Source organism: Lagenorhynchus albirostris, chromosome 12 (genome assembly GCF_949774975.1).
Source record: "Lagenorhynchus albirostris chromosome 12, mLagAlb1.1, whole genome shotgun sequence".
Classification (NCBI taxonomy): Eukaryota; Metazoa; Chordata; class Mammalia; order Artiodactyla; family Delphinidae; genus Lagenorhynchus; species Lagenorhynchus albirostris.
This window is the reverse complement of record NC_083106.1, coordinates 57,069,722-57,088,070: the sequence shown is the minus strand read 5'-3', so window position 1 is coordinate 57,088,070 and position 18,349 is coordinate 57,069,722. Positions and strand designations below refer to the sequence as shown.

The following is an 18,349-nucleotide window of genomic DNA, read 5'->3' as shown; positions in this document are numbered from 1 at the left end:
AAAGGAAGATACCATTGAAACAAAAGTAAATAGATGAGTTCACATGGAAATCAGAAAGACCCTACAAGGAAACTGGAACAGATAGGAAATAAAGCCAGAGACCCTCAACATATCAAAGACTTGGAATTAAGCATTAAGCAGTATGTAAAACAATAATAGTTTATTTTTTAAATTTATTTTTTTAAATTTATTTATCTTTGGCTGTGTTGGGTCTTCATTGCTGTGTGCAGGCTTTCTCTAGTTGTGGCGAGCAGGGGCTACTCTTCATTGTGGTGCAGTGTGTGGGCTTCTCATTGTGGTGGCTACTCCTGTTGCAGAGCACAGGCTCTAGGCACACAGGCTTCCGTAGTTGTGGCACACGGGCCCAGTAGTTGTGGCTCGTGGGCTCTAGAGTGCAGGCTTAGTAGTTTTGGTGCATGGACTTAGTTGCTCTGCGGCATGTGGGATCTTCCCGTACCAGGGATCGAACCCGTGTCCCCTGCATTGGCAGGTGGATTCATAACCACTGCGCCACCAGGGAAGTCCCTACTTATTTTTGGTTAATGATGTACCGTGGGTAAATTTGCAGTAAAGAAAACCCGTAACTTCTTAATTCCTCCCATTTCAAGTTAGCGATTATGATTATGTCACATAAAGCAAAATGGAGAAGCAGTGCAGTATCTGAATGATTCAGGCAAGGAATATTTGATAGAAAAATTTGCACCTTAGAGCTCCCAAAATAGAGACAAATCAGAGGATTTAGTCTAGTGGTTGTCTAAATGGTTATCCGAACCTATCTTATCAGAATTAATTTTTAATTGATTGCTGTAAATCATACATCCAAATAACATCAGACATTACTTTTGCTATTTTGATGAAGTGCTAAAACCTGAGTACATGGGAAATTTTCTCTAAATAAAACCTTTTAACTCAAATTGGAAGAAGTCGACTGACCTTCATTTTACATCATGTTAACAGTGCTGGCTAGTAAAATTTATAGCTAGAGAAATTGGCTTGTTCCTTCAGGCAGTATCTCACCATCGCTGGAATAAAGCTAATAACTGATGTGTTATCAGGGCTGCCTGACTTCAGCTGTTTATTTCACAAGTAGTTAGTAGAGATCTTTTATATTCTGCTGAAAGGGTCATTCCAAGAAGAAATAGAAAACATCGGACAAAGAAAATATGAGTTGATCTTGTCGGCATCAAGGATTTCTCTGCAGGCGATCTTGCTGTGGCTTTCATTATCACAACAACCAATAGATGTTGCTATAGAAACTATACCGTTAACAAGCTAACCGAACAAGGCAGAGGCAGAAAAATGATGAAACTGGAAAAAAAAAAAAAAAAGGAAAAGCTCTAAGGTTTGGTTCTTATAAATGAGTCTTTTGCTTTAAAACCTTACCTTATCTCTCCTGGTTTTTCCATTAATACTGCATGGATAATGTATGACCAGTAATAAGAAAAATATAATAGATTCATACAGCCCTCTTCGGCAAGGTCTCAGAGAGCTTTACAATTCAAAATGAAATTAAAAGCAACAACAAACCAATACCTTTAAAAATCAGGACTTTAAAGTCCTAAGTGATCCAGACAAGTAATGAGGTGTCTTCTAGCCCTCAAGGGTAGAAATACTGAACATTCATTACCTATACATGCCAAATGTATTTGAGAAACTTAGTCAAAAGTAAAATGTACCATCTCAGTCCAATTAATAATTAGGTATCAGAGAAGAAAATTATCCCAGGAATTCTTTTAAAGTATATACGTAGATTAAAATGTCATAAAAATCAGTGTGAAACCTCAGTCTCAGATGGTGGAAAGGTTGTTTGAATTTGACCATTTTTTCCCCCTAACTCTTAACATTCAGGTTAGACAAAAAGGTAGGGAATTAAATCCAAAATATATGGGACGTACATTTATAAGTCAAATTGTCAGGGATTGCTAGCTAAAAATCTTTTCACTTTTCTTTTCTGTAATTGCCTCCTTTTCAAGCCTAATATACTCCCTGCAAAATTTGCCGCTTTCCAAAGGATTTCTGTGCACATAGACAAAAAGAAACACAGCCATTTCTTCTTAGCACTGCTCCTCCAAAAGAAAAGGAAAACAACTGTACAGCCTCCATACTTCACCAGCATGAGTTCTTCAGCAGCCTGTGAATATCAATAAGGTTGTATTCATGCTCAATTGTTCAAATTCCTATGTCTCTTGATTTCTGTGCCCCCATAAAATGTCTCCCAGTTTTTTCTGGAAGTCCCCAAAGAGGTGATCACATGAGCTACCCAAAGGTTCCCCTCTGCCCTCTTTTTCTATTTTTCTGGGTCCCCCTGTTCTCCTGCTCACAAGCCACAAGGACTCCTTACTATTGCTCCAGTTAATGGATCTCTCCACAGGACCCCAGAGTCCATGAGGAGTTGGAAAGAATGTGCTGCATCCCAACTCCTAGCCTGCTTTCATTTATTCAACAAATAATTTTTTGGCAACCATGCCCCAAAGTAGCCCTGCACTGGCCAGAGTTGTGTCTATACCTAAGCTCGAGCAGTACCCGTTTTTGTTTGTTTGTTTGTTTGTTTAATTATCCATTTCCACAAGTAGTAACCACAGTATTCAGGGACAAAATAGTCTCAGTCTTCCTTAGAAAATAAAGTCTGCCCCAGAAGCAATATTCGCAGAGATGCGACTTTGCTTACCATCTTAGACAATAGGTTATATTTTTATCCGGAGCTCCTTGGTGCCACTGATGCAAGCACCAGGTCTGGTTGTAGCCTCTACTTTAAGTCTGCAAAACTAAATAAAGGTCTCATTCAAAATCTTGTCCCAGATAAAGAGTGAGGCCACTCCCACCTCTATTCAAGTCTCCATTTCACTCCTGGGAAGAGAGAAAACTGAAGCTTTTAAATAATATTTTCTTCTCTTTTTACCCTTGTCATCAAGATTTCAAAGATCTTCAGGCTAAATTTCAGTCTGGACTCAAACTCAAGGACATCATTTCCTTCTGGACAATCTTTCTGCAAAATGGAAGAATCATAGAGAGGGTGGGAGGGAGACGCAAGAAGGAGGAGATATGGGGTATATGTATATGCATAGCTGATTCACATTTTTACACAGCAGAAACTAACACACCACTGTAAAGCTGTAAAGCAATTATAATCCATTAAAGATGTTAAAACAAAAAGAAAAGATTCAAAGCATTTTAGGACCTTGATGGCAGAGAGAGAGCAAGTGGGGTGGGTGGCAGCAGAAAGTTTCTAAGAATGGGTTTTTTTTCTGCTTGCACCAACTTTGACAATAGGGACCTAATATACACGTTCACCCCAAGAATGTTGGGGTTTCAGGGCAGTCCATCAGTAGTTCTCTTCGCATAAGGGAAGTAACAGAATGGGCGGGATCTGTGCGGGTTCCTAAGAACGTGCACACAGGAACTGCATTGTTTTCAGTGCAAACATCCCACCCGTCCTTCAATAGCAAGACAGTTAAGGAAATAATGGTATAGTCACACAAGGGAATACTATAGAGCAGTTAAAATAATAGAGCTAGATCGGTATATGATAAGATGATAATAGCTCAAAAATATAATATTGAATGCAAAAAGCAAGTTTCAAAAGGATTCTCTCTATTGCCTCTCTCTCTCTCTCTTTGTGTGTGTGTATATATATTTTTATAATTATATATATTTATTATTTATTTAATATATATAATATTTAATTATTTTTCAAATATGCCCAATGATGACTATATGTTATTTATATATGCAAACACATGTGGTAAGTATAAACACAGGAAAGATAAATATCAACTTCAGCATGAAGCTTAGCTCTAGGGAGGTAGGAAAAGGAATGAGAAGGATTGCCTTCTTTGTAAAGGCTGAATTGTATGTATGTATCCATTGTATGTATATAGCACATTTTCTCTGTCCATTCATTCATGGATAGGCTTCCACATTTTGGCAGTCATGAATACTATCACGATGAACATGGGAATGCAGATACCTTTTCCATGTCCTGTTTTCATCTCCTTTGGATACATACCCGGAAGTAGGATTGCTGCACCATATGGTAGTCCTATTTTTACTTGTGTTTTGAAAACTTTCCACACTCTTTTCCATAGTGGCTGCACCATTTTACATTCCTACCCGAAAGCTATGTTTTAAGCTATCCCTGCATTCTAGTTAAAAGAATATGGGCTAAAAAGTAGAACAGCAAAATTCTAGTTCTGGTTTGTGCAGACCACTCTACCTCCCTCAACACTGTATTAATGTATAGAAAAGATGGAAAAGCAAAATTTCAGTCCCTTTCGACTTTTTATTTAGTAATTCTATTGGGTAGGGGACCAAAGTGTATGATTAGTATCTACACATGGCGTCAGGCTTCTCAGTCTCAAGACAACATCAATACTAGCATCAGATTTCAGTCTTTGCTGAGACCTTATGGGACTCATATATAACACCGTGCGTGTCTCCCCGGGGCTGTGGAGCAGCGGTTAGCAGATAGATGTTGGACGGGAGAACCAAGCAGAAGCAGGAGGTCTGAAATATTCAATTGCAACATAAATAAATTCACCTTAGGATTCAAAGGACACATTTATCAAAAACAGTTTTTAAAGTGACTTGGAAAGTCAGAAATGTAGCCTGGCTAACCTGTGGGATCTTGGAGATGGCCTAACTCTTATGGGACTTCATTTGCTCGCTCTTTAATTATGACTGAATTTTCTCCTTGTCCTTCGATGCTCTTCACCCTCACCTCCATCACTCTCCACCTCCCCAAGTTTTCCCATTTTGCTTTCTGAAAGTCAAAAATACAGTATAGAAACAATCATTTGACCAGTTTGTTTACTTCCACGGAATAAACCAAATATGATTTAGACGCAAAAAATACAACGCAAAACAGTGAAACCAGTGAATCATTTATTCATTCAACAAATTTTTACGTGCCATATACTTTTCTCACGCTGGGGAGACACTCACAGCAAAAGTGTTGGAAATTTATATCCTAGTGAGGTGAATTAAACAACAAACAGTAAACAAGTAAATAGACAATATTACAATTATATAATATGTAACAAGTGCTGTGGAGAAACTTAAGAAGGGCATGGAAAATTGGGAGAGCCATGGGTAGTAGGGGAGAGGTCAGTAGCTTTGAAAGCGGTCATCATCGAGCTGGATTTACTGTGAAGCCAATGTTGCTGAAGTGTCAGGGCTGCCCACTCTATGCCCCCTTCCCAATATACTTTTGTAAAATTTGCAAATGTATGAGGTTTTATCTGAAACCGGTTATGCTGCTACTTTTTCCCATTCCAACTTCCCCTCCATCATACTTTTCCTTGTGTAGTGGTGCTGCGGAGGCCTTGGACATGCTTAGGACACAGCTAAGGGGAAGTTGAGCTGGAGGTGCATTGGGTTTGGGTTTAGCGAGATCTAGTTATGCAGTTCACTGTCCCTTCTGCTTGCAGTGCTACTAGGTAGGAAGAGTTCTCACAGACCAGTAAGCACCAGAGCTAGGATTTGAATTGAGGATTTGTCCAACCCTAATACCAACTTCAGCATAATGCTTTATCACTTTTCATATGCTTTATTTTCTATTAAGAAGCCTTCCATTTCTTCACTTAAAGGAATCATAACTCAAAATATTCCCCAGTAGGGCTTCCCTGGTGGCACAGTGGTTGAGAGTCTGCCTGCCGATGCAGGGGACACGGGTTCGTGCCCCGGTCCGGGAAGATCCCACATGCCGCGGAGCGGCTGGGCCCGTGAGCCATGGCCGCTGAGTCTGCGCATCCGGAGCCTGTGCTCCGCAATGGGAGGGGCCACAGCAGTGAGAGGCCCGCGTACCGCAAAAAAAAAAAAAAAAAAAATTCCCCAGTCACATACGACTATTTGACAATTGTCCCACTGGTTCCAACACACCTTTCCAGTCTTATCACCTGTACGGCTCTACCTGTACACTGCACTCCCCCAAACTGGACTTCCTGCCTTTACTGGACCCCACCTCTTCCCGTGATTTTCTCTCAATCTAAAATGGTCTTGCCATTATTAACTACTTGATAATTGGACACAACAAACTGATATCAACAAAGATAATATAAACTATACCTAGTGTGCCACTACAGAGAGGACATCAGTGACAAGCAAGTTAATGAATGTTGCAATCAAAGGATATTTAAGATTAGTCAATGCATAAGAAAATGTAATATTCCCTAAAATCTTAAAGTTCGTATACCAAAAAACTTGATAGAGGTTTTCCCAAACTTGACGATAATCCTAAAATTTTACATGATATTACCAATCACAGGTTCCTAGAAGCTGAAAGGAACTTTCCTAAACTCTCAATGATAACAACAAAAAAAATGTTTTATAAGCCATACTAGAGGATATTTTTCTATTCTCTTTATAGAAAATATTATAAAATTGTTATCACATGTAGAGAGGATCAAAGGATATACAATCAAAAAATGGTGGAGGGTGAGGGAGCATTAAAGAGTTGTGTCTAACCAGTTAATGAAACTTATATTATTCTTCTAGATTTTGTGATTGTAGTAGTTAGAAGTTTTTTAATTGTATAACTTGTGGTTTCTCATTCTAAATCAATACTCACTTTCATATGTAAGTATCCAATTTGATATTATTGTGGGTTTTTTTTCTGTTTCTTAAAGGAGCCTGCCAAATTGTGTAAGCTTCAGACCCTGAAAAACCTGGATTAATTTCCAGGCATCAGGGAAGACTTCATTGAGGAGATAAAATTTAAGCAGAGACCTGAATGAAGCATAAAGCTCTGCAAATCCCTCGGAAAAGTTTTCTAGGCAAAGGGAACAGAAAGAGCAGCAGTCTCTGGGAAGGCGTGCATTGGGTAGTCATTATGTTTCCTAGTGTGTCCTCATGAGAAGTTTAAATTACCTTAAAGACATCTCTATTCTGGGTTTGGCACTATACCTGTCATTTCTGCCTTGCAAACCACATCTGTGGCAAATAGTACTACTTGCTTATTCAATGTATATTTCCCTTCTGCCTTGATATTATTTGGGGCTTCAATGTGTCCAGATCAAAATCTATTTTTCCCAGTCTCCTCTGCAGCGATCCTATCACATAGTTCTTGTCAATGAGATCTAAGTGGATGTCTCTGGGTGAGGCTGCTGGGAAAGCACTTTAAAGGGGTTGATTCAGTGGGAAAGCTCCCTCTCTTGATCTCTATATTCACGCCTGAAACTCAACTGTGAGGCTGGAGCACTGACAGCCATTCTGAGCATATGGGGAAAGGGTCACACTCCCTACGCTAAGGATGGCAGAACAGAAAGCTAGAAGGATTTTGGATCATTGGTGACACTGTGGGGCCATCATGCTAGCCCTGAACTTCCAACCTCAGGAATTCTTTTACATGACAGAAAAAGAAAGTCCGAATTTGCTTAAGCCACTGTTTTGTTCAGATCTCTGTTACAAGTGGCTGGATGCAATTCCTAACTGAAATGCTAGGTAACAATGACAATAATATATATTTAATAAAAACACACATAAAATGCAGTGAAAATTTGGAATTCCAAGTCACATATTACAGTAAATGAAAAACATTTTCTTCCATACCTACTTGTTTAGAATCATCCACATGTATAGAATCTACATCAGCCTTTGTTTTGAACATTTCAGTTGACAAATGTTTTTTTAATTTATTTATTTTTTTTTGGCTGCATTGGGTCTTTGCCGCTGAGCGCGGGCTTCCTCTAGTTGTGGCGAGCGGGGGCTACTCTTCGCTGCGGCGAGGGGGCTTCTCATTGCGGTGGCTTCTCTTGTTGCGGAGCATGGGCTCTAGGCACGTGGGCTTCAGTAGTTGTGGCACACGGGCTCCGTAGTTGCGGCTCGCGGGCTCTAGAGCACAGGCTCAGTGGTTGTGGCACACGGGCTTAGCTGCTCCGTGGCATGTGGGATCTTCCCAGACCAGGGCTCAAACACGTGTCCCCTGAATTGGCAGGCAGATTCTTAACCAGTGCGCCACCAGGGAAGTCCTAGTTGACAACTTTTTAATGCAGGCAGAGAAGTAAGGTGTTGTCATTAAAGTGTGCTAAATGGAAAAATGTTGGTACTCAAGAAACATAAACATCAGTCCTCTTTTTCAAAGAATGCAGAAGTATTTATCTATTATATCACCTTAGACAACAGCATTATCCAAAAAGGAATGACCTGCATTTTATTCACTTAATTGTTAATAAACAGTTCTCACTGTTTGTAATTTAGTTACTAATGCTTTAAAAATTTAACTACCAAAAAATGTCCTTTTTACCCATAGGCAGAACTACCATTAAATACATTTCTATTCCGTAACCTTAAATCGGGAAGGCACAGAGAGAGAGCAAACCCTGTGAATGCGTCCACATTTCTGGCTGTGGACGTCAAGTAAAGATGAACAGGTCTCAGCAAACACAAAAGAAGAGAGCAAGACGGTAAGCCGAATCAGATTGTTTTCATCCATCACTGGTGAGTAGCGTTACCGTGAAGAGTCACGACGGATGGCTTCTAGAATACCAAAGACCAAAACACCTGTATGGCAGAAAATGCCCCTCGGGCTTGAGTTTTAAAGGTAACTCAATACCATTTCTTGTCAGAGCCAAGAAGCTGGCCAACAACCTGTCCCTGGCTACCTCGAAGGGTACCCCTCTCACTGCCAAGCTCTGCCTTCTGCAAGAGCAATTCCTGGGCCGCTGGGCCTCTCCCATATGGTGCTCTGAAATGGTTAAGGAAAATGAGAAGCGCTGTGAAAGGAAATTTTTGGCTCAGCATAAACCATTCATTGATTTGTGGGCCGCGAGTCCTCCAGGGGGTGTTACGAATCCATATGATAGCTAGATTTTTACATTTGGATCTCTTCTTTAGCTGATGGATGTGTAAAATTTCATGTTAGCCTAGCTACCCCCTATTGGCTACACATCTGAGGAGGTTCAAGTGTATGAGTTATTTCTTCCAAAGTCAATTGTAATTTACACTCACTAAATTGCCTCCAGATCCACCTTTTAAAGATAGTAGACTCAAAATTGCATTGATTCTGGCCCACACTGCCCATTTGTGTTTAAACCACAGCCCTACTTTGGAGAGCCGCCATAGCTAATGGAAAGACATTATGTGACTGAAGATCCACATTTTCCACAGGAGAGCAGAATCCTGGCAAGTCCAATGGCCAACGTACAAGCAGTTTTCAGCCCAGTGAAAACTCAACTTTAATAGTGAGCAGGCAGACTAGGGGGAGGTGGGGGTGGAGGTGCAGGATATCACTTCTTCAGAAAATCAAAAGCACCACAGTTGCACACTAGGGAAAATTTGCCTTTGGCCTGGAAATAGTCTAACAATGAAGGAGTGTTTTAGTTCTTTCTTTTTGCCCTTTCCCATTGTTTGGTGTACGCTTCTCTGTGAGAAACCCACTTGAGCTTCATTTTACTGCTCAGTTTAATTCATCTTACTGACTGGCTTTTAAAATTAGCATCGTGAATGGGTCTGTGTGTCTTTCCAGTTGCAACCCAAAAATAGCCCAAGCAGCACACCTTCCATCCCTTCAAAGCCCCAATGCCAAACAACCACTGTGAAGAGCATTTATAATTCTCAATTCCTCTCACTAATTGCTTCAGTGTGGTTTTTGTGGAATCTTAAGTAGAAGTTTAGAGGGCTTGTTAGAAAGGACTGTTTGTTTCAAGACCAAAAAAATAAAATTATGACAACAGTCGTGGATTAATAAGCCATCAGTCTAAAACAACCACATTAAGCTCAGATGTAAGCCAGTGTGTACTTGAGGAGATTAATTCACTCCATGGCATTGACCTCGATACCACTAAAATGTGATGAGTCTGTAAAAGGATTGTTTTTCAAAAGTTCTGATTCTGTCAATGGGTTTTTAAGTAGGTTTTCTCATTTTAAAACCAGCTCTTGCTGACTGATGCACAAATGCACATTTGGGATGATAAGCAGAGTGAATGAGATAAACAATGAGCTTCATCAAACCCAACACCTGATGACTCTTTCTACCAGCCTTCCCCCTCCTCTCCCAGCAGAGGCTCTATTATGAGTCCTCTTTAACCCAATTAGGTGGCATCAATTTTCTACTTCAGTCTCTCCATAACCTCCTTCTCCTCGCCAACCGATTTTTAAAACCACAACTAGAATACTCCCTGTGTGTTCATCAGTCAGAGGTCAGTGTAAAAATTCATGTGACCCGATTACAACATCAAATCAGGACAGCTGTCTTTCAACCTAGGCTATGTTTTCTAAATGGACTTATATTTCTGACTGGTGTTGCTAGTGGTGCAAGTTGATGCTCTGGGTCTGTGAGACCTTCCTCCTCTGAGGGACCCAAGTTTAAATTTTTGGCAATGCCACAAGGTTAACATTTGTTCCCAACCTGAAGGGGACAGGGTCTCCCACTCAACCATGCTGACATTTGCTCCTGGGAGGTCCAATAGTCTTAAACAAAAAGAAGTAGAAACATCTGGAATCTCATGGTCAGTTGTTTGTTATGTTCAGCAGCAGGGGAGCCTAGAGTTCACATCCAGCCCCAGTGTTAAGGGAGCCAGCATCCACCGATCACGCTTCGATATAGGATTGGACAAGGGGAGACATTCCATGTTAGATTTAAAACATTGTATGAAAAACGGAAGAATTATAGCCGAAACCGTCATGTTATTCCTGAGAAATTCAGAAATCAGAACTCCAATAAAAAGAAAAAAAGAAAAAAAAGAAATCAAAACTCCACTTTAACTTTGGAAATAAAATAAAAAATTATTTTCTTCTAACGTTTCATTATAAAATTTAATTAAATTTAATTTTAATTAGTATTCAGCATTCCAAGGATTTAATTAGTATTTGATGTTCAATGATATAGTTTACTTAAAATACCTATATTTAGACACATACCCATTCTATGTCACATGAAATCCTGTTTTGAAGGGTCAGTTGGACTAACATTACGAATGGAAGCACTTTGGAAATTTTAAAGTGCATTACAAATGTAATTATTTATTATTATCAAGAAAGCTGACAGTATTGCAACGTGCAATTTAATTCTTGTTCTCCACGAACATATCACTGATCTTAACCTGGCCAAATGATCATATAGTTAATTAAGCAATTCTTTTAAATAGTGAAAATGAATGGAGCAGCTGGCAGATTATAAGTTTTCTTTGTTTTCAGCATAGACTGAGAATTTGACATGTCCAAGTGGGTAAATAGAAATGGGATAATTTGGGAGAATGAGGTTGGAGGAGCCTGGGAGTTGTTTTACCTTTTGGCCAAATGAGCTGGAAATTATCAAATTATCCAAATTTGTCCTTCAAAATCTACCTCACTTGGCATGTAAAGATGCAGTTTAAAATCTTCTGAATCTTAATCACAGCACTGCTCTTCCCAAACGGGGGTCTAGCCTCAACGGAGGAGGAAAATGGCTGTAGTACATAAGAATGCAAAGTATGAGATCTAGAAGAGCCAAGATAAACACAGAAATCAGCGCAGCCATAGCAAACCAGAGAGGCTGCAGTTAGGTTGGAAAAGGGCAATGTAAGAAGAAAGAAAAATAAAAATATTCAAAAATTTTTTTCTTCTGAACTTGCTCTACTTGGTATCAAAATATACTATAAAATTACTATAATATACTATAAAATTACTATAATATACTATAAAATTACTATAATGAGAAGTGTAATACTGGCAGAGAAAGACAAATATATCAATGGACCAGTATTAGGAGTCCAGAAAAAGACTCTTGAATGTATGTGAACTTATAAATAAGTGGCATTTTAAAATATGGGAATATATTAATTTATTTAATTATTTGAGTTAGAATTATGGTTGTTTACTGAAAAGAAACAGATAAATGTAAATCCCTCCCTCAAAAAGGTACACAAAATAAATTCTAGTTAAATTGTCAAAAAAAATATATCTAAGAATGTTCTAAAAGATAAAACTTTAACAGATTTTGATACTGTTTGGAGTTAGAAAAGACCCAAGTCCTAGAAGTCATTAAGGAAAAGACTGACAGATTTAATAACATAACTATTTTAAGCCACTGTATAGTGAAAAGTACTATAAACAAGCTAAAAGACAAATGATAGAAAAATTTTGCAACCCATTTAACCAGCAAAGGAACGCTATCCAATACATAAAAACTCAAGAAAAGGACAAAAACCCATTAGAAAAAATGGGAAAATCCTCAAATAAACATTTTGTAGAATAAATATATATATAACTGTAATCGTGTGTAAAAGTACTCAATTTAACTACCAATCAGGGAATGCTAAGTAAAGAGAAAAACTATTTTTCCCCATAAAATTGGCAAAGAGTGAACCATCTAGTACTTGCAAAGGTATGGAGAAACAGGCAGGGTCTGAACGTTAGAAATAGTGGAAATGGGTACAACGTTTTGGAGGACATGTTGGCAGATGATTTAAAAAATTTAAATGTACGTATCTTTAAAGAGCTCTAATGTATCTATAGAAATACTAGCGTGAATACCCACATTCCTACATACAAGGTATTCATTGCATCACAGTAGGAGAACATTTTGAAATATCATAAGTGCCTGTCAACAGACGATAGCACACAGAATCAAAAATATGCATTTATTAAGAAGAAAAACCAATATGCTGACTTGGAAAGATGAACAAGCTATGTTAAGTGATATTCATATACCTATACAGATATTCAAATATATATCTGAGTAATCAAATAGAAACATCAGGAGGATGGCATATCAAACTATTTCCAATGACTATCTCCAGGGATGTGTGAGGGTGAGAGACAGACGTTCTCTTCTTATTTTATACACTTCTGTGTTGTTTGAGCTTGCTACTATAAGCATATGTTACTTTTATAATAAGAAATACCAATCAAAAAAAATTTTAAGTTTTTAATGTGAAGGTACTACTTTCGTCAGGCATAAGGATTCATGCTCACAATCATTCATCCAATCAACAAACTGTACTGGAGCATCAAGGAGCAAAATGGACACAAGCCCTCATGAAGTTTACATTCTAGCGCAAAAGCAAAAATAAAAAACACAGTAAGAAAAGCAAATTATAGATATGTGAGAAAGTAATAAGTTCTATGAAAAAAAAAAAAAAAAGAACAGGACAAGGAGATCCGGAATGCAGGACATGGTGGATGGGGGTTAGTTGATGCTGCTGAAATTTGAAGTAGGATGGTCAGCGTAGGCTCATTGAGGAGATACCTGAACAAAGACTTGAGGATGTTGAGGGAGTTGGCTTTGTGGATGTGGACATCTGGGGCAAGACAATACAGGGTTCAAAAAAACAGAGAAGACAAAGGCCATCATGAAAGCACTCCTGTGTTCTTTGAAGGAACTACAGGGAGGCAAAGATGAGCAAGCCAGGACCGGGCCAGGATGGGGTCTGGGCAGGGCTGGGTCAGACAGAGACATACAGGGAGCACTGTAAGGACTCTGTAAGGGCATGATATCATCCTAGAGTATGTTTCAATGTAGACTTTCTATCTGATCTCTGACTTAGCACTTATAACTATGATTCACCACCACCATTATTCCTGCTCACCCTCCCCGAAGTGTGATATTGGAAGGGGCCATGTAATTTTTTTTTTTTTTTTTTTTTTTGCGGTACGAGGGCCTCTCACTGCTGTGGCCTCTCCCGTTGCGGAGCACAGGCTCCGGACGCGCAGGCTCAGCGGCCATGGCTCACAGGCCCAGCGACTCCGCGGCATGTGGGATCCTCCTGAACCGGGGCACGAACCCATGTCCCCTGCATCGGCAGGCGGACTCTCAACCACTGCACCACTAGGGAAGCCCAGGACCATATAATTTTAAAATTCCTTTTCCTGTAAAGATTTTTCTATATTTTCTGGGAAGTTTTAAGAGCATTTATCTCTACTTTTAATAGTCTCTTCTGAGAGGTTAAAGCATTGGAACTTGGACTATTTGCAAGAAAGCTCTTAGCTATCGCACACATGATCCATTGCAAAGATAGAGCCTGCTACTGTCTGTGGTGCCTTCTCAGAACAGAGGAGAGAGATCATGACCCACAGGCCTACCAGTCACCCTGACATGCAAGCTTGTATGACTCTAATAAAATGAATTTGAAATGAGCTTTTAAGAATGATCACTTTATTAATAATCTATATGAATCTTGAAGACAGAATTTTAAGTGGCCTAGATATGCAAGAATAATAGTTTGGAACAAGTGGAGTATAGCTGAACAAGAGACAGTTAAGAAGGAGTGGGAAGTCTGGAGCTCAGGAGCCCTGGACCATAAATAAGCTGTGGAATTTGGGGCAAGTTACTCCCCATCTCTGGGCCTTAGTTCCCTTGTCTGTAAACTACAGGCTCACTGATGTTGGTACTTGTTTTTAGTTTTATGGCTCTCCAAACTGGTATAGTGTAATTTACTTAAGGATATATCACAAAAGGGATAAAAACTACAAAAAGAATTGCAAAAAATCAAGGACAAGTTACTCAAGAATAAAGAGGAGATGACAATCTTAGAACACAGTTTTCCCAAACAAGAGTTTCCTTGGAAGAATGAGATGTCATACAGAGGCAGTTGGTTATTATAGCAATTCATGATGATGGGAAATATCACAAACATGGTGGAGGAAGGTATGAATCAGTGAAGGGCTTGGGGAAGTGGCACTGAGCACACCCTGAGAGGTCCCATTAAAATTCATCTCTCATATCCCATTCTAACCAGATTCTTAGAGGTGAATTTGACTCAAAAGCTAACTTACAAAATGTCTGTACGTTAGAGTTATTCAAAGTATTGAATAATTCCATAACAATTCCTATAGTAAGCAAATAATGACCGTAGATATATCAGATACCCGCCTCATATCAATGCGATGTTTCGTATGACAGTTTTACTTTAAAGAAAAATAAAGCATGGGCCCTGGCATTTATAGGGTGCCTGACTTTATTTCAGGCGCTCTCACATGTTACTCTATTTCATCCTCACAGCCTTGAGAGGTGGGTACTATGCAGTCATGAAGAAAGAGAAAATGAAGAAAGACTTCATACTTATCAAAACTAATTAATCAGAGACTCTACATCGCTACTAAGGAAACATGGTAAAAAAAAAAGTCTCCAGTTGTGATCCAGAGGGGGTTGATCCTATCATAGATATAAACAAATTTCTGTGGGGATCACTGGGTACTGGAAAAGGCCTCTGCAGAGGCTGTAGGATCCCTCCTTGAGGGCTTCACAGCTAGCAAAAGTCAAACAGCAATAAGGGAGGCAGTGGTTGGAGAGAATATGCTCCTGGACTGAGTCCAGAGACCTGGGTCCTCCTTGTGACTCTCCCACCTACTAGCTGTGGGACCCAGAGCACGACAGGTGGCCTCACTGAGCCTGTTTCCTCATTCCAATAGGACTGAGTTAGGCCTCACGGCCTTAATCTCCCTTCCCATTCTAATTGATTCCAGTACCTCTTGGGCTTGGTCCATACTGAGCCATTTATGAACCATTGGTAGTTCATTTTTGTTTTCATAATTTTTACAACATGTAGGTTTTGCAAGTATAAATAGGTAAGATAAAATAAGATTGACAATTATTTCTTCTTAAAAGGAATTTAAAATTTCAATTCCAGAGGAAGGAGAAAGCCATATGGGAAAGAGTGGTTTTGAGGAACCACTCCAAATCATTGAAATCAAGACCTGAGCTCCCACTATCCCCAACATTCATTCCCCACATTTACTTCCATTTTCTCTCCAGAGACGTTTCTTCAATGATCTAAAGGGACAAGGACAGTATAAACTCTTAAGGACAAAGAGAACTTCTGTACGCAAGGAGTCTTCTGTACACAAGGGATTTCACACATATTTGGAAGGTAAAGAGCAGAGCAGAGGGGATACTAATAAGAAGTGAGCTAATTCACCCGGGCACCTCAGGATGTTCGGGGGGTGGCGGTGGGATGAGAGACGTCAATTTAAAGTCTGATGTACACCGACGGTTGGACCCCCGATGCCCTCCCATGCCCTACAGAGCTTCAGCCAAACAGGGGAATCACCTGAGAAAGAGAATGGCACGGGATTCAGGAAATAGGGGTTCTGACGCAGGGGTACACTGAAGGAATGTTCCAGTAAAAAAGCTATGCTGTAGATTTGAGGGTAACCATCCAGATTAGAGCAGGGGGAAAGAAAGCTCAGAAGGGAGTTTTCCTGAAGAAAAGGGAAAAACTTTATCTGATGTATTAGTGCACTGGAGAAAAAAAAAATCCCTAATAGTGTGTATTGGATCTGAAGGAACAGATAGGAAAAAAAATTAATAAGGATGGTCAAAGAGCAAACTATACAAATAAAAATAAATGGAGGATGCATGAATGTTCACAGCAGCATAACTTATACTAGCCAAAAAGTGGAGATAATCTAGATGTCTATCAGCTGATGAATGGATATCTATGTCTATCCAAACAATGAAATATTACTGGACAATCGAAAGGAATGAGGTACTGATACATGCTACAACCTGAATGAACTTGAAAATATCAAGTGAAAGCAGTCAGACACAAAAGGCCACATATTGTATGATTCCATTTTTATGATATGTCCAGAATAGGCAAATCTGTAGAGATAGATACAGATTAGTGTTAGCCTAGGGCTGGAGTCGGTGAGAAGGGAGAACGATGAGTGACCGCTAGTGAGTTCTAGGTCTCTTTTTGGTGGTAATGAAAATATTCTAACATTAGATTAGGGAAATGATTGCAAAATGCTGTAAATATACTAAAAAACCATTAAATTCCATTAAATTATACACACCTTTGTGGACTTTGTGTTATATTTTAATAACCCTATTAAAAACAAATAAATAAATGGGAAAATCAGGCAAATCCTGATGCCAAGGAAAGAAAGGTGTTCATGAGAGCAAAAATAATTGTATCACATGACATGGATGAATTTGCATAGCTACCATAATGTATATTACTGATTTAACCAAAAATGTTGATATACTAGTAGAATGGAGGGATGGGATGGGGAAGTTAGGAGAAGTAGAAGATAGTTCCTCATCTTCTGTAACAAGAAATTAATAATAGATTGGACCTAAAGTGGACAAATCAAGAAATATTAGAGAAATAAGCATATTAGTTAGAAATTGAAGGTAACTATGCTGAAGAAAGCTCTAAGAATAGCAAGTGGTTTCCTCTGGAAAGCAGGAATGATGAGAGGATGGGATGGGGTAGAAGTTGTAACTGTTAGTACAAGTTTTTAGTGCTATCGTCTGCTCTTTTAACCATGTGCATTTATTACTTTAATAAAAATTAAAACTATATCTAAGATAAGTTTGTTTTATACTGCCAGTTCAGCCTGTAAGGAATCACCCTGGCTGGAGCCTTCACCTGGGAGAGAGGCAGCAACACCCCTCAATGCTGGCCCAAGACTCTCAGCATGCAGGTGTCACAGTGCTGATTCCCAAACTGACTCAGCCCAGGGAGGGAAATTCCAAGCCAGGATTATTTGCTAAATCTGCCTTGAGTGGGGAATTGAGGAAGACCTGATCTCTTTTGGATTTTGAATAGAAATGTTACAACAATTCAAGGTGCAAAATCAAGCAGGTCCAGCCAATAAAGAGATTAAATATGTGAAAAAACTGTTTCCTCCTTTTCATTAAGCATCTCAGGATGTTGCTGCTGGTGGATCGTCCTTGGTCTGCTGTCTTTGAAGATGAAAAACTGGGGCCTAGGGAAGGTGAACAGTTTACCTAAGGTCACAAAGTAAAGCAGAGGCAGAGCTCAGATGAACAACTCTAAAGATGTAAAATACAGCTCCCTGAACGCAACTACCCTCCTCAAGTTTGGGCACCATAAAATGTACACCACGTGCTCCCAGGCTGAAAAGTAGCTGATGCCAAGCGTATTTCACTCACTTCCTGCATATCTTAAAATATGTAGTGGAATGTTTTCTGGATCCTCTCCATATCCAAAAGAAAATATCTAAATAAAATTGAGCCAGTCCTAAATCTTTGTATGTATCTTTTTCTCACTTCTTTATCCTTCCCCCTAATTATTTTTCAATCACCATGTCATGTAAAACCACTTTTGTGTAAATTAGATACATGTGTGGAGAATTTGACACCAAGAAACAAGTTAAGTCATAATTTTTAAGCAGTGCTTTGGTTTAGAAAAACTCACATCAGATCAGTTCCCTTAGTTCCAAGATGCTGTCTGATACATGACTATATCAATTTCTCAATTAAATACTCTTTAATATTGCTGTATAGATTGTTATTTTCCATAAAATATTTTATTCTGGGTCACGTGAGGAATATCAGATATATAGATATGCATGTGGATATGGATATATCAGCTATATAGATGAAGATAGGGATACAGATATGGATATATATACAGCTATAGATATCACATCTCTTCTTATATGATCGCCCTTTAACAGAGGAAGA

The 18,349-nt window shown here is 39.1% G+C and overlaps 1 long non-coding RNA gene across 2 annotated transcripts; it reads left to right on the top strand.

Moving 5' to 3' along the window:
- The first annotated feature begins 7,936 nt into the window (after positions 1-7,936).
- LOC132530587 (uncharacterized) lies at positions 7,937-17,891 on the top strand. 2 transcript variants are annotated; one of them, XR_009543826.1, is made up of 4 exons: positions 7,937-8,399; positions 14,915-15,024; positions 15,668-15,782; positions 17,562-17,891. It is a non-coding gene; the product is annotated as an uncharacterized LOC132530587 (long non-coding RNA). The 2 variants fall into 2 exon arrangements; XR_009543825.1 differs by having other exon boundaries at positions 17,251-17,891.
- Positions 17,892-18,349: the final 458 nt, after the last annotated feature.